Source organism: Sus scrofa, chromosome 1 (genome assembly GCF_000003025.6).
Source record: "Sus scrofa isolate TJ Tabasco breed Duroc chromosome 1, Sscrofa11.1, whole genome shotgun sequence".
Classification (NCBI taxonomy): Eukaryota; Metazoa; Chordata; class Mammalia; order Artiodactyla; family Suidae; genus Sus; species Sus scrofa.
In genome coordinates, this window is record NC_010443.5 from 121033142 (window position 1) to 121044939 (window position 11798).

Consider the following 11798-nt stretch of genomic DNA (forward strand, 5'->3'; position numbering starts at 1 on the left):
TGGCATAGCCATTGCTGTTGGTCTATCACTCATAGCCTCGCTGATCATTTTTTATCAGTTCTGCTGTCTGTCTCCTAACTTCTGTTTGCTTTATTTCCAAAGAAGCTGTTTGGTCAGTATTTGCAGAAATTCAGAATTGCTCTGGGGGAACCACAGCCATTGATTGATTGATGCCTGAATGTGAAAGTGCAGTTCCTTTGCCTCAAGGCTGGATAAACCCTGAGGTATAATTTGTGCTACAGAGTACCTCACAGGATCAAGCCAAGAGCAGGACTTTATAAAATGGTACCATGCTTGACTCCTTTCCCCCATCTGTACCCTACTTCCTCTACTCCCTTTTTAAGGGACAAAATTAGGATATGGATTTGATATTGTCTGAGTTTTTGCATAAAAACAATGGGAGAAAAAGTTTTGCATTCCATGATTTGAAAGTTTACAGTATACTTAATCCTTATTCTTCATCCTGGGTGTATATTCTTGAAACTCACAATTAACAATTAAAATCCTCAACAAAACCAGACCTGGGGAGTTTTTCTGCCTCGCTCTTTAGGGGGACACATTCTGCCCTGAGCTGGATGATAGGTATAAGGAAACAAGAGGACAGCAAACAGTAAGAACTCACCAAATTGCATTTCACAATCAATTCTATTTTATTTACAAGTGATATCAACCAAATTTTATGTTTGATGATTATCTGTTTTTTTTTTTTTTCTGATCTTTTTAGTGTCTTTTTGGAACTAAAATAATGCAAAATGAAGGGGAAGGGAGTGGGATGGACTGGAAGTTTGGGGTTAGTAGATGCAAACTATTCATTTAGAATGAATAAGCAATGAGGTCCTACTGAGTAACACAGGGAACTATATCCAGCCTCTTGGGATAGACTGTGATGGAAGATAATATAAGAAAGGGAATGTATATTTTATATTTTATATATATTTATATTTTATATTTTACTTCCTTAAGTCTGTAATAAAGAAATGAATGAGATAATATATGTTTGGTAGGGTAACTGTTTGAGATATTAATTTATATCTTGTTCAGGCTGCTATAGGTATTTCTGCCTCCCTCATCCAAAGAAAGCAACCATGTCTGCCTTCGGGAGTAGTTCATGGCATTAATTTTGTAGGGCCAAAATTAAAAGTTGTCTTACACTCAAAACATGACTTTTAGTCTAGACTTGAAAGTGATATAGCTAGATTGTTCCAGGTGGCAGAAGACACTAAGGATTGGGAGAACAAGAAGTGGGTTAACACTTGAGAGAAAGCCATTTGGGAAACATCTCATCTTTAGAGGGGATGCATTTATGGATTTCAAGGGAGTCAGGGACCTGTGCCCTACTCTGCCGCAATAGCTGGATCCAGGGCCTCTGATGGTGATGGCTGATTTGGCAGTGTGCTATATCTCAGGGGGCAATGTGGGTGGCTACTAAATTTCAGACTCAATTTTAGTTCCCTGGCCCAGGATTTGCTCAGAAGTAGTGGAATCACCCGCTCACAAGGACAGTAAGCACTGCAGACATGGACAAGATGAGCTCCCACACTTCTCCTCCTAACCACTGGTATCTCTTGTCACCTGGACTGATCTGGCTGTATTACCTTCAAGACTAGACCAAAGTGGGGGGGTAAACTAGAGGGTTGAGATTGACATATACATACTACTATGTATAAAATAGATGGGTAACAAGAGCCTACTGTATAGCACAGGGAAATCTACTCGATACTGTGTAATAACCTATATGGTAAAAGAATCTGAAAAGGAATGGATATGTGTATGTATATGACTGATTTAATTTGCTGTGTGCCTGAAACTAATACAACTTTGTAAGTCAACTCTGCTCCAGTAAAATTAATTTAAAAAAAAAGACTGGATCCAAGGTTGTGTTCTGAATGTCAGACCACTCATTTTATGGGTCCCACACTTCAGAGGATCCTGCTTTTACCCTCCATGGGCTACACCCCTCCATATGAGCAAGAAGTCTGCAAGGGACATGTACCCCTAAAGCCTATACATCACCCTTTTAGATCATGCTCCTCATATTTGAGACCCCAGAATCTCAGCCCAAATGATCCTGAAATGCTTCCAAGTCCTGCACCAAACCCTTTCCAGGATCTATCTGTTTGAAGTCAGCCATACCCATGTGTGCATAATGTCCAAAAATGTGACCTTTTTAGCAAGGGTTGGGGGATTGGTGAACAGAACTTGGATGTGCCAGCTGGACTATACATCAGATGCATGGACATTCCCTTATTGTGCTGGACAGAGCCAGGGTGGAAGAAGAAAGAGGGAAGCACCTTAGACTAGGGGCCACCTCTCCTCACACTGCCACATTCACAACTCCAAGTTCCCAAATTCTAAATTCAAATCAGATTTTACAGAGTTGTATGTGTCAAAATAGAATGATAGAACCCATTTTATTCAACAATTTTCCAGCTTGGTTTATAACTTTAAGATATTTAATATATGTTATATAAACCTCTAATTGTATGCTTATCCTAGGCCCTGTAAATATTAGGGTGGCCTAGACAAGGGACCATAAGGACTTGGATCACCCAAGTACAGTGGTAGCTAATGTGGTCTGAAGACCAGAGGGCAGAATATTCTAGTGTGTATGATCTTAGAACGGTACAAATACCCCAATACATTTTCTACCCCTAAACGTAAACATGACAAATCTTGAGTTTCTTTTTTCTTTTCTTCTTCTTTTTTTTTTTTTTTTTTTTTTTTTTTGTCTTTTGGGGCCACAGTGGCACATGGAGATTCCCAGGCTAGGGGTTGAATCAGAGCTGTAGCCACCGGCCTACACCACAGCCACAGCAATGCTAGATCCGAGCCACATCTGCAACCTACACCATAGCTCACAGCAATGCCAGATCCTTAACCCACTGAGCCAGGCCAGAGATCGAATCCATGTCCTCATGGATGCTAGTTGGGTTTGCCAACCCCTGAGCCACGACGGGAACTCCAACAAATCTTGAGTTTCTCACCTCTCTTGACCTAGGTGACTCAGAGCCAGATTTAACTTCATTTAGAGCAAAATAGGGCAGGGATTTTTGTCTTTCTTATTCACTGCTTTATCCCTAGCTCCTACAGCAGTGCCAGTACATTTTGTTGAATGAATGGATTCTTGCTTCCTGTGCTAAAGACCTAACTCACACCTGCCACATTGTATAATGCTCATGATTTTGTGTTGTCACATATTAGTGTCAGGTACTCATCTTTGCTAATTACCATGTGATACCTATTTGTATCTAAATTGTCAGATGAGCCTAGAACACCCTGTTTACTGAATTGTTTTGGCACCTTAGCACTGTCTGCTACAGCTAGACTACTAAGTACTTTTGCCTGCCAGGTTTCCTCACTTCTTTACTGCCGTAAGTCCTCATCTCATTTTTCTTATGGAGCCCCTATCTCTTAAAAATCCCGAGTTTCTTGGGCCCTGTACGTAGAACCAATTCTGTTTCAGAAACCACAGCCTTAGAATTCTAGATGATTTTCCATCTACATGTGACTTTTCTGCCCTCCATGACATAGTTCTGTTCATTGGTCGTCCCCACATTTAACATAGTACTGAATCTTCCTTTTTCTTTGCAGAATTTTTATGGTTTTATTTAACACAAATAAAACTTGCACATGAGCTGTCTATTCATTTTCTTCACTGTGCATCCTGGCGCTGGGATTGGTGACTCATGGCCAGTGAGGCTACTCTTTCCATGGTGGCTTTGAGGTTCTTGGAGGAAACATGAGCCATCGCAGCACAGTAAGATTTGCTGCACATCAGTAGCACTTCCAGCTTTTTGATGCTATAGACCAGAGACTTCTAGAAGCCACTAGACAGCATGTGTTTCATTTTCTTGTTGCAGCTATGACCAATACTGGGCATCAAGATATGGCACTTGGATCTTCTCTGCATCCTATTGTCATTGTCTCTGGGTTTCTGCCAGTTATGCTTACTTTGACATATTAGATTTGTACTGGATGAACTTCTTGGTCTTCTTTTTGATGATCATGAACTTCATGAGGTATCTGAGAATAGTCATGATCCCAAGTTGCAGATGCCTGCCTCCTCCCCCAAATCTTTTATAATGGACATGCCTGCCCTTTACTTCTGAGGGACACGCTATTGCCATCCTTGAAAAGGTAGTCTGGAGCGAGGTGCAATCTGTTCCTTATTTGCAAGACATTCAGAAATATGAGGGGCCTATGGAGAAATGTCTCAACTTTTAAACTGAAGTGAGGCAGAGGTGGCAGCAGCATGAAGTTCACTTGCCTCTGCCCACCCCAACCTCAGAAACCTCCAAGGACAAGTAGTTTTTTCAGTGTTTCACAAGTACTCTGCTCCTTCCAGCTTCTACTTGTTTGGTGAGGCAATACTTCCTGCCTTGAATGCCTTTTCCTTATTTTTCTTACTATGTAAATATTATTCATCCCTCCAGATCAGATGCAAATTCCATCTTTCCCATAAAGTACTCCCTAACCAGTCCAACTCACCAGGATTCCTTCTTCTTCAGTGTTATAGAGTGATTATTATCTGTATCACTCACACTGACACTTAGAAAGTTACAATAATAACATCAACAACTACTGACATTTGTGCATCATTTTACCTTTTACAAAGTATTTTTACACAAACTATCCCCTTTGACTCTCATAGCAATCTGTGAGATGCATGAAGATAAATATTATTTTTAATTTGTATGTAAGGAAAAGCAGAAATTTAGAAATGTGCCAAGGAGGTCATCAGATTCAGCTTTAGTTCTCAGGCTCACAATGGGTGCACTATGCCAGTCCTTCTTACTATTTAAACTCCTAAATGGATTTATGCCATCTAGTGTTAAGTCTGAGAGACTTGGTAGTTTCTCTCTGGTCAAAGATTAGGGGAGAAGATTGGAGTCTAGTGGTTAAGAGTCCTGATTCAGACAAACCTTCTCTGGAGAGATTTCTTGACTTTCCAATATACAGTTTGTCTCTCCTTCCAGAACATGGAGTCAAACCACATTTTCCAGATTCCCTTGCAACCCAGATTCTTAGGTGACTGAGTTGTAGTCAATGGAATGTGGGCAGAAGTGACATCACTACTTCCAGGTCTGACTTGAAGCATCCTATTCCATCTTCCATGCTCTCTTTCCATGGCTGATTGATGATGGGAGATCTTGAGGCTACAACATGCTTAAGCCACAAGATGGAAGGGGTCTTTGTACATGAGTCACTGCTTAGAGGTGAGGTGCAAAGAGAGCCACCTGATGAGGACCATCCATGCTGCACCTTGCCCAGCAAGAAACACAGTTATATTGTTACATTTCTACAATTTGGGGATTACTAAACCAGTTACTCCACCCTAATACATTTGAGATTAAAATCCAGCCCTGCAATCTACCAGTCTGGCATAACCTTCTGTGTAGTACTTAGCCTCTATTTATCCATTTTTAAGATGGAAATAATACTACCTATCTCATAGAATGCTTGCGAGGTTTTAATGAGATAACATATACACAAAGGACTTAGCACAGTGTCTGGCACATAGTATAAGTGCTATTTAATCAATAAATATCAATTCTTTGTTATTTTTTCTAACACATTTTTTGCTGGTTCCAAACAAAATTTCTGATTTCTGTTTTTCCAACTTGTGTTGAACAGCATACAGAGTGCTTTCTCTCACTGTGATTACCTTACGAGAATGAGAATAGTTCAGGGTTAGTCAGGATTAGAGTCAGTCTGAACACAGACCTTGTTTTCTGGGAGCCCTGCCAATTCATTCTTTCTTGCCCCTGTAGATTTAAAACCAGGGGGAATAAATCACAAAAATTATAAAGCTATTTCCACTGCAAAAAAAAAAAAATCAAAATCTTCTAAAACTTTCTGAATATCTTACTGGAATGTCTCTAACTTGAGTTCACATTTGATAATGCTTAGTCTTAATAGTCTTAATAGTCTTAATAGTCACAACGAGTTTATCTGTTATGTGGTTGTGTCATTTGAAATGACACATCTAGATCTTTCATGGAAAAAAATTCTGTTCTCATGGTGATAAAGATGTATAAATATAATTTCAACCATTGTAGCAAATGTATAATTCTTTTTTTTTTGTCTTTTTTTTTTTTAGGGCCACACCTGAGGCATGTGGAGGTTCCCAGGCTAGGGGTGCAATTGGAACTGTAGCCACTGGCCTACTCCAGAGCCACAGCAACGCCAGATCCAAACCACGTCTGCGACCTACAACACAGCTCATGGCAATACTGGATCCTTAACCCAGTGAGTGAGGCCAGGGATCAAACCTGCATCCTCATGGATGCTAGCCAGGGTTCATTAACCGCTGAGCCACAACGGGAACTCCACAAATGTATAATTCTGATGAGAGATGTTGATAAGAGGAGATGCTATTCATGTGTGGAGGTGGAAGTATATAGGAACTCTGTACTTTCCACTCAATTGCACTATGAACATAAAACTGCTCTAAAAAAATTGTCTATTAAAATTTTTTTTAAAATGAAGACTCCAGAGTTCCCATTGTGGCACAGTGGAAATGAATCCGATTTGGAATCATGAGGTTGTGGGTTCGATTCCTGGCCTCGCTTACTGGGTTAAGGATTCAGCGTTGCCATGAGCTGTGGTGTAGGTCACAGATGCAGCTTGGATCTGGTGTTGCTGTGGCTCTGGGTAGGCCAGCGGCTACAGCTCCAAATGGACTCCTAGCCTGGGAACCTCCATTTGCTGCACACGTGGCCCTAAAAAGACAAAAAGACCCCCCCCCCAAAAAATTCTATTCACCATTACTGACTTGAATTTAGCATTGTAAATTTTTCTCTAATGGGATAATTACATTATTAAAAAGGAATTAAGAGAGTTTTATCTTGAAATGATTGGCACAGAGTATCCCCAGTACATTCCCAGCCCATAAACTGAAGTACAGACTGAGCCACTTCCCTGACACTTAGGAATCTGATGACAGGCCAGAGAAAGACCTGTCACGGATGATTTCACGTTATGACTTGTTAATGTGTCCAGCCCACCCACAGTGGTTCACAGAATTAAAAGAGTATCCCAAGGGTATGCAGCAAGAACATTTCATGAGCAGATTGGGAAAATAAATAGCGTTTCTTTGAAAATGTTGCTTGATGGCCCAGGTTTAAATATAGGCCATAGGATAAAGAACACTTTTTATTCACCCTCTTGTCAATTACCCCGCTGCTTGCTCTCTCTTGTCTACTGAACAAATAAATGTGTAAAAAGATACATGCTCTGAAATCAGTCAACCAGGATTCAAATTCCAGTTTGAGGAGTTGCGATTGTGGTGCAGCAGAAACAAATCTGACTAGCATCCCTGAGGATGAAGGATGAGGCCTTTCTCAGTGGGTCAGGGATCTAGTGTTCCTGTAAACTGTGGTGTAGGTCACAAATGCAGCTTGTATCCTGCGTCGATGTAGCTAGGGCATAAACCAGCAGCTGTAGTTCATATTCGACCCCTAGCCTGGAAACTTCCCCAGGTTTGGCCCTAAAAAGAAAAAAAAAAATCCAACTTGATGCCTTGGCCAGGCTATTTAACTTTTCAGGTATTTGCTTTCCTTATCTGTAAAATGAGAATACAACACCACAGACCAATGGTGAGCCCCTAGGAATTATTTCGTGCTTTGCTGTTAAAATCAGATTAAGAACCAAATTTTGATACAAATTTGGAGTAAAGATAACATACCAACCTAAAAACAGAGAGATTAATCACATGACCAGTAAGAGAAGATTTTAATACAAATAATCTATTTATTAATCTTCCCAACCTTTCACTAATCTCTTCACTCTTTTAATACAAAAATTACACACACAATTTTTGAATATGAAATATTGTTTCAAAATATACTTAAGTAACTTATTATTAAAGAAATATAATCTTGAAATTGCTTGCGTTTTTTCTAATTGTTTATCATTAAACAGAAAGCCTATTGAGAGATTTATAAACACATGAAAATGAAAAATCATTTCTATTTTCATTTTAAAACTGATTTATCACACAGTCATACTATGAAGAAGATTTTCAATGAAATTATATAAAATACTCTAAAGTTATAATTTAATACTCTTTTTTCTGATTCAAGTGCCAAGAGGTTTGGTCCAGCCCAGATTAATCTGTGTTCCACAGAGCATAGTGGTTTAGTTCTAGACATAAAGAAGATTTGACTGAAAGTTTGATCCTTCCTACCAGCTCAGAGAGATGCAAAACCTTGGTTTGGCCTAGAATTGATCTAGTCTCTCCAGAAATCATCCAATGAGAATTTATCTGAAACAAGCTAAAATTAGACCAGTCACAAAGGTCTAAATTAGGAATCAGAATTTTTCACTTTGATGCATTCAATCTTCATTATAAAAAAAAAATCTAAACTAAAAAATATTGTTTAAATAAATACAAACTGCAGCAGACAATAACACTTACACAATATTCATTTACTCCCATACGCTTTCTTCCATTTCTGCCCAGCTTACAGCAAGTAGTTGAAGCCATGTGGTCAGTTTTGGTCAATAAGCTGTGAGGAGAATTGATGTATGTCACTTCTAGGCTGAGGCAGAAAAAAGCCTGTGCATGATTCTCCAGATTTCCTTCTTTCTCCACTTTGACTCGAGTGGCCTCATGATCCTTGAGCAGCAATGTGGAGCAAAACCCACTGCCTACCTGCCTAAAACACTACATCAGTAAGAAATAAATTTTTGGAGTTCCTGTTGTGGCTCAGAGGTTTAATAATCCGACTAGTAGTCCATGAGGATGTGGGTTCAATCTCTTGCCTCATTTATGGGTTAAGGATCCGGTGTTGCCATGAGCTGTGCTGTATGTAGGTCACAAACATGGCTTGGATCTGGCATTATTGTGGCTGTGGAATAGGCTGGCAGCTACAGCTCCGATTTGACCCCTAGCCTGGGAACCTCCATAGGCCGTGAGTGTAGCCCTTAAAAAAAGACAAAGTAAATAAATAAATAAATAAATAAATAAATAAATAAAATGTTATTTTAAAAAAATCAGAACAGATTCCTAAATACAACCTGTTGTTTCTCCCCTCAATGCTTTTGTACACATTGTTCACAATACCTGAACGATCATAGTCAATCCACCTTCTGTTTGTATTTCAGAATCCAACCCCAGTATCTTCTTATGTCTAATGAAAGGCAGCATAGCATATAGAGAAAAGACTATGGGTTTCAGAATTCACTAGGCTTCAGTTCACATGTTGATTCCATTTCTTACAAGCTAAGCAACTTAGAGAAAATTATTTAACCCTTCTCTGCTCTGGTTTGAAAATAACTTCATTGGGTATTTCATTGGAGATTAAATAACACTGGGGACATAGATTGCTTAGTGCAATGTTTGGCACATAGAAAAAAGTGTTAGCTGTATTATTATTTCCTGCCTTACCCACCTCAGCTAAAGTCAGAAGAATTTTCCTCCCAGATCCCACAGCACCTCTATTATAATACTTACTGTCTTCTATTACATTTTTTTGCATCCATATGTATACCCCCATTAACGTTGAAGCTAGAAGTCAGTGGCATTGTCTGATTTTGTTTGCAGTTCTAGTCCCAGCACCTAGAATACTACTAGGCAATAATAAATGTCCCAAAAATATTTGTTAAATAAACTCTTCTTGGTGTGCTCAGCCCACTCAATCCTTAATAAATTTGTATTGATTGGATGGATAGAGCAATGAATAAATCAATGAATATCTCTTGCCTTTCCCCACAAGTAAACTAACTTTTCAAAGAGAAAACTTTTTGTTTTTTTTTTTTGCATATGGAGTTCTAGTTCCAGGGATCAGATCTGAGCCATTGTTGTGACCTAAGCTGCAGTTGCAGCTGCAACAACACCAGATCCTAAACCCACTGTGCTGGGCCCAGAATCAAACCTGTGTCCCAGTGCTCCCAAGATGCTGCTGATTCAGTTGTACCCCAGTGGGAACTCACAAAGGGAAACCATTTTAAGCTACTTCCTACAAATCTCATCTCATTCCTCCTGCCACCTCTGCTTTGTTCTATCTTGGCAGACTGGCTCCCTATTTAGTGCTATTGTATCCTTTTCTGGAAAACATTTATCAGTCATCTTGCAACTAGGAAGGGCTTTGCAACTGATTCTCACCAATGGAAATTAAGCAGAAATGATGTACCTACCTACAAACCTAGCCAATAAAATACCTGCCTTGAGGTCCTCCCTCACCGTTTGTCCCTTTTATTGTATGCAGAGAAACCAGTGGAGGAAGCCAAGACCTCACAAGATGCTGGAGCCACCAAGTGGAAAGTGCTTGGAGCTTGAGCACCTAAATGACTGTGTGGAACAAACTTCTACTTACTTCATTTACTTCATCCCAACCAATCCAGTTGGACTATGAGATTGGTAAGAAATAATTATCATGTTTAGTCATTGGGATTTGAGATTGTTAATTACATTCAAAGCCTTATATTTGTCCCTGCAGGGCTGGGATATAGAGCACTTAGGCAGCTTCATACACCCCAGTCATCATCCCCAATCTGTAAGTGCTTGTAAGGAGCAGGTCCTCTTGTTAGTGCTGATCCCGGGCTCCTGTGTTTTCCACCACTTCCTCCTTGACTGAGATCTAGCATACCTGGTCACTGCTGCCACAGAACTAAGGAGTTGCCGTTCCATATGCTCACGAGGTGCCCTGTGCTAGTAATGGGCACTGCTTCTTGAACCTAAGTTCCAATACTGTTTATAAAGCTTAATCCTATTTTTGGAGGTTTCAGCTTAATATCCCAGGTGCTCCTAAAAATGAGACCTTGCTTTGATTTTGCTGGGTCCTGCACTAGAGCCATCCCCCCCTAATCCAGAGGCCATTAATTACACGTTATTTAACCATGATGAGCATGGTCAATAGGCTTTCTGTCTGTTTGTAGTCTTGAGTCTTGCCTGCTCCCTTCATACCCTGCCACCCCCAGTCATATTGGGGAACCTCACTCTTCTCTGATGCCCTAGTTGGCAGACCAAGCATTTGCTTCAACTATGTCCATTTCTCCTGAGGTTCACTGAGGTCCCTTTGCTCTGCTGAGCTTTCAGGGTCTGCTGGGCCCACATCTACCTTTCACCACCAGGGGTGGGTGGGTCTAGAGCAAAGTGTCTTCCTGACCTTCCTCTCCAGCCAAGAGTAAGCAGTCCAGCCTCACAGAGGCGTTCCGAGATAGCACAATTCAGACGTCATCAGGTACTTTGTTTTTCCATTGGCATTTAGTATTTCAGTGAATGCTTTTTATTGTGACAAATATACTTTAATTATAGAGTACCATAAATAGGTTAAACTTTATAGGGCCTTATATTTTTATGAGCTATGGACACACTACATTTAGTGTATGCTTGGCATGCACACATTATTTTATTGTCCTAAATCAAGTCTACTGGAACCTCAGCTTGACATCTGATGACTTACTCTGCAAGTTTACTAAAGTCCCAACCAGTTGTCCTATTGCACAGTCATCATGTACACAAGCACTTAAGTGCCTTCCTCCTTTAATCTCATTTTTGTCCTACAGTCTTTCCTAATATTCCTTGCTTTAATTTTCTGGCCTGTATCTTTACTCCAGCTAAATAGACCAAGTCATTTCTAAACAATGACTTTTATTATTGAGCTTAAGGAAGTTCAAAAATAAAATCAAACCTGCTGCATGTAGGTATAAGTTGCCTATAGTCAATTCTCAGGAAAGCAGCATCTAGACGTAGTCTGTTCTATACTCCTGGCAGCAAGAATGACAATAAAACCTCACCCCACAGATATCCTGGAAACACCCAGTTTCCATCCTGGAAGGGCAGAGAATTGCAT

At 40.0% G+C, this 11798-nt stretch overlaps 1 pseudogene; it reads right to left on the bottom strand.

Annotated features, from left to right (window-relative positions):
- On the bottom strand, positions 3640-4037 carry LOC106508999 (annotated as a pseudogene).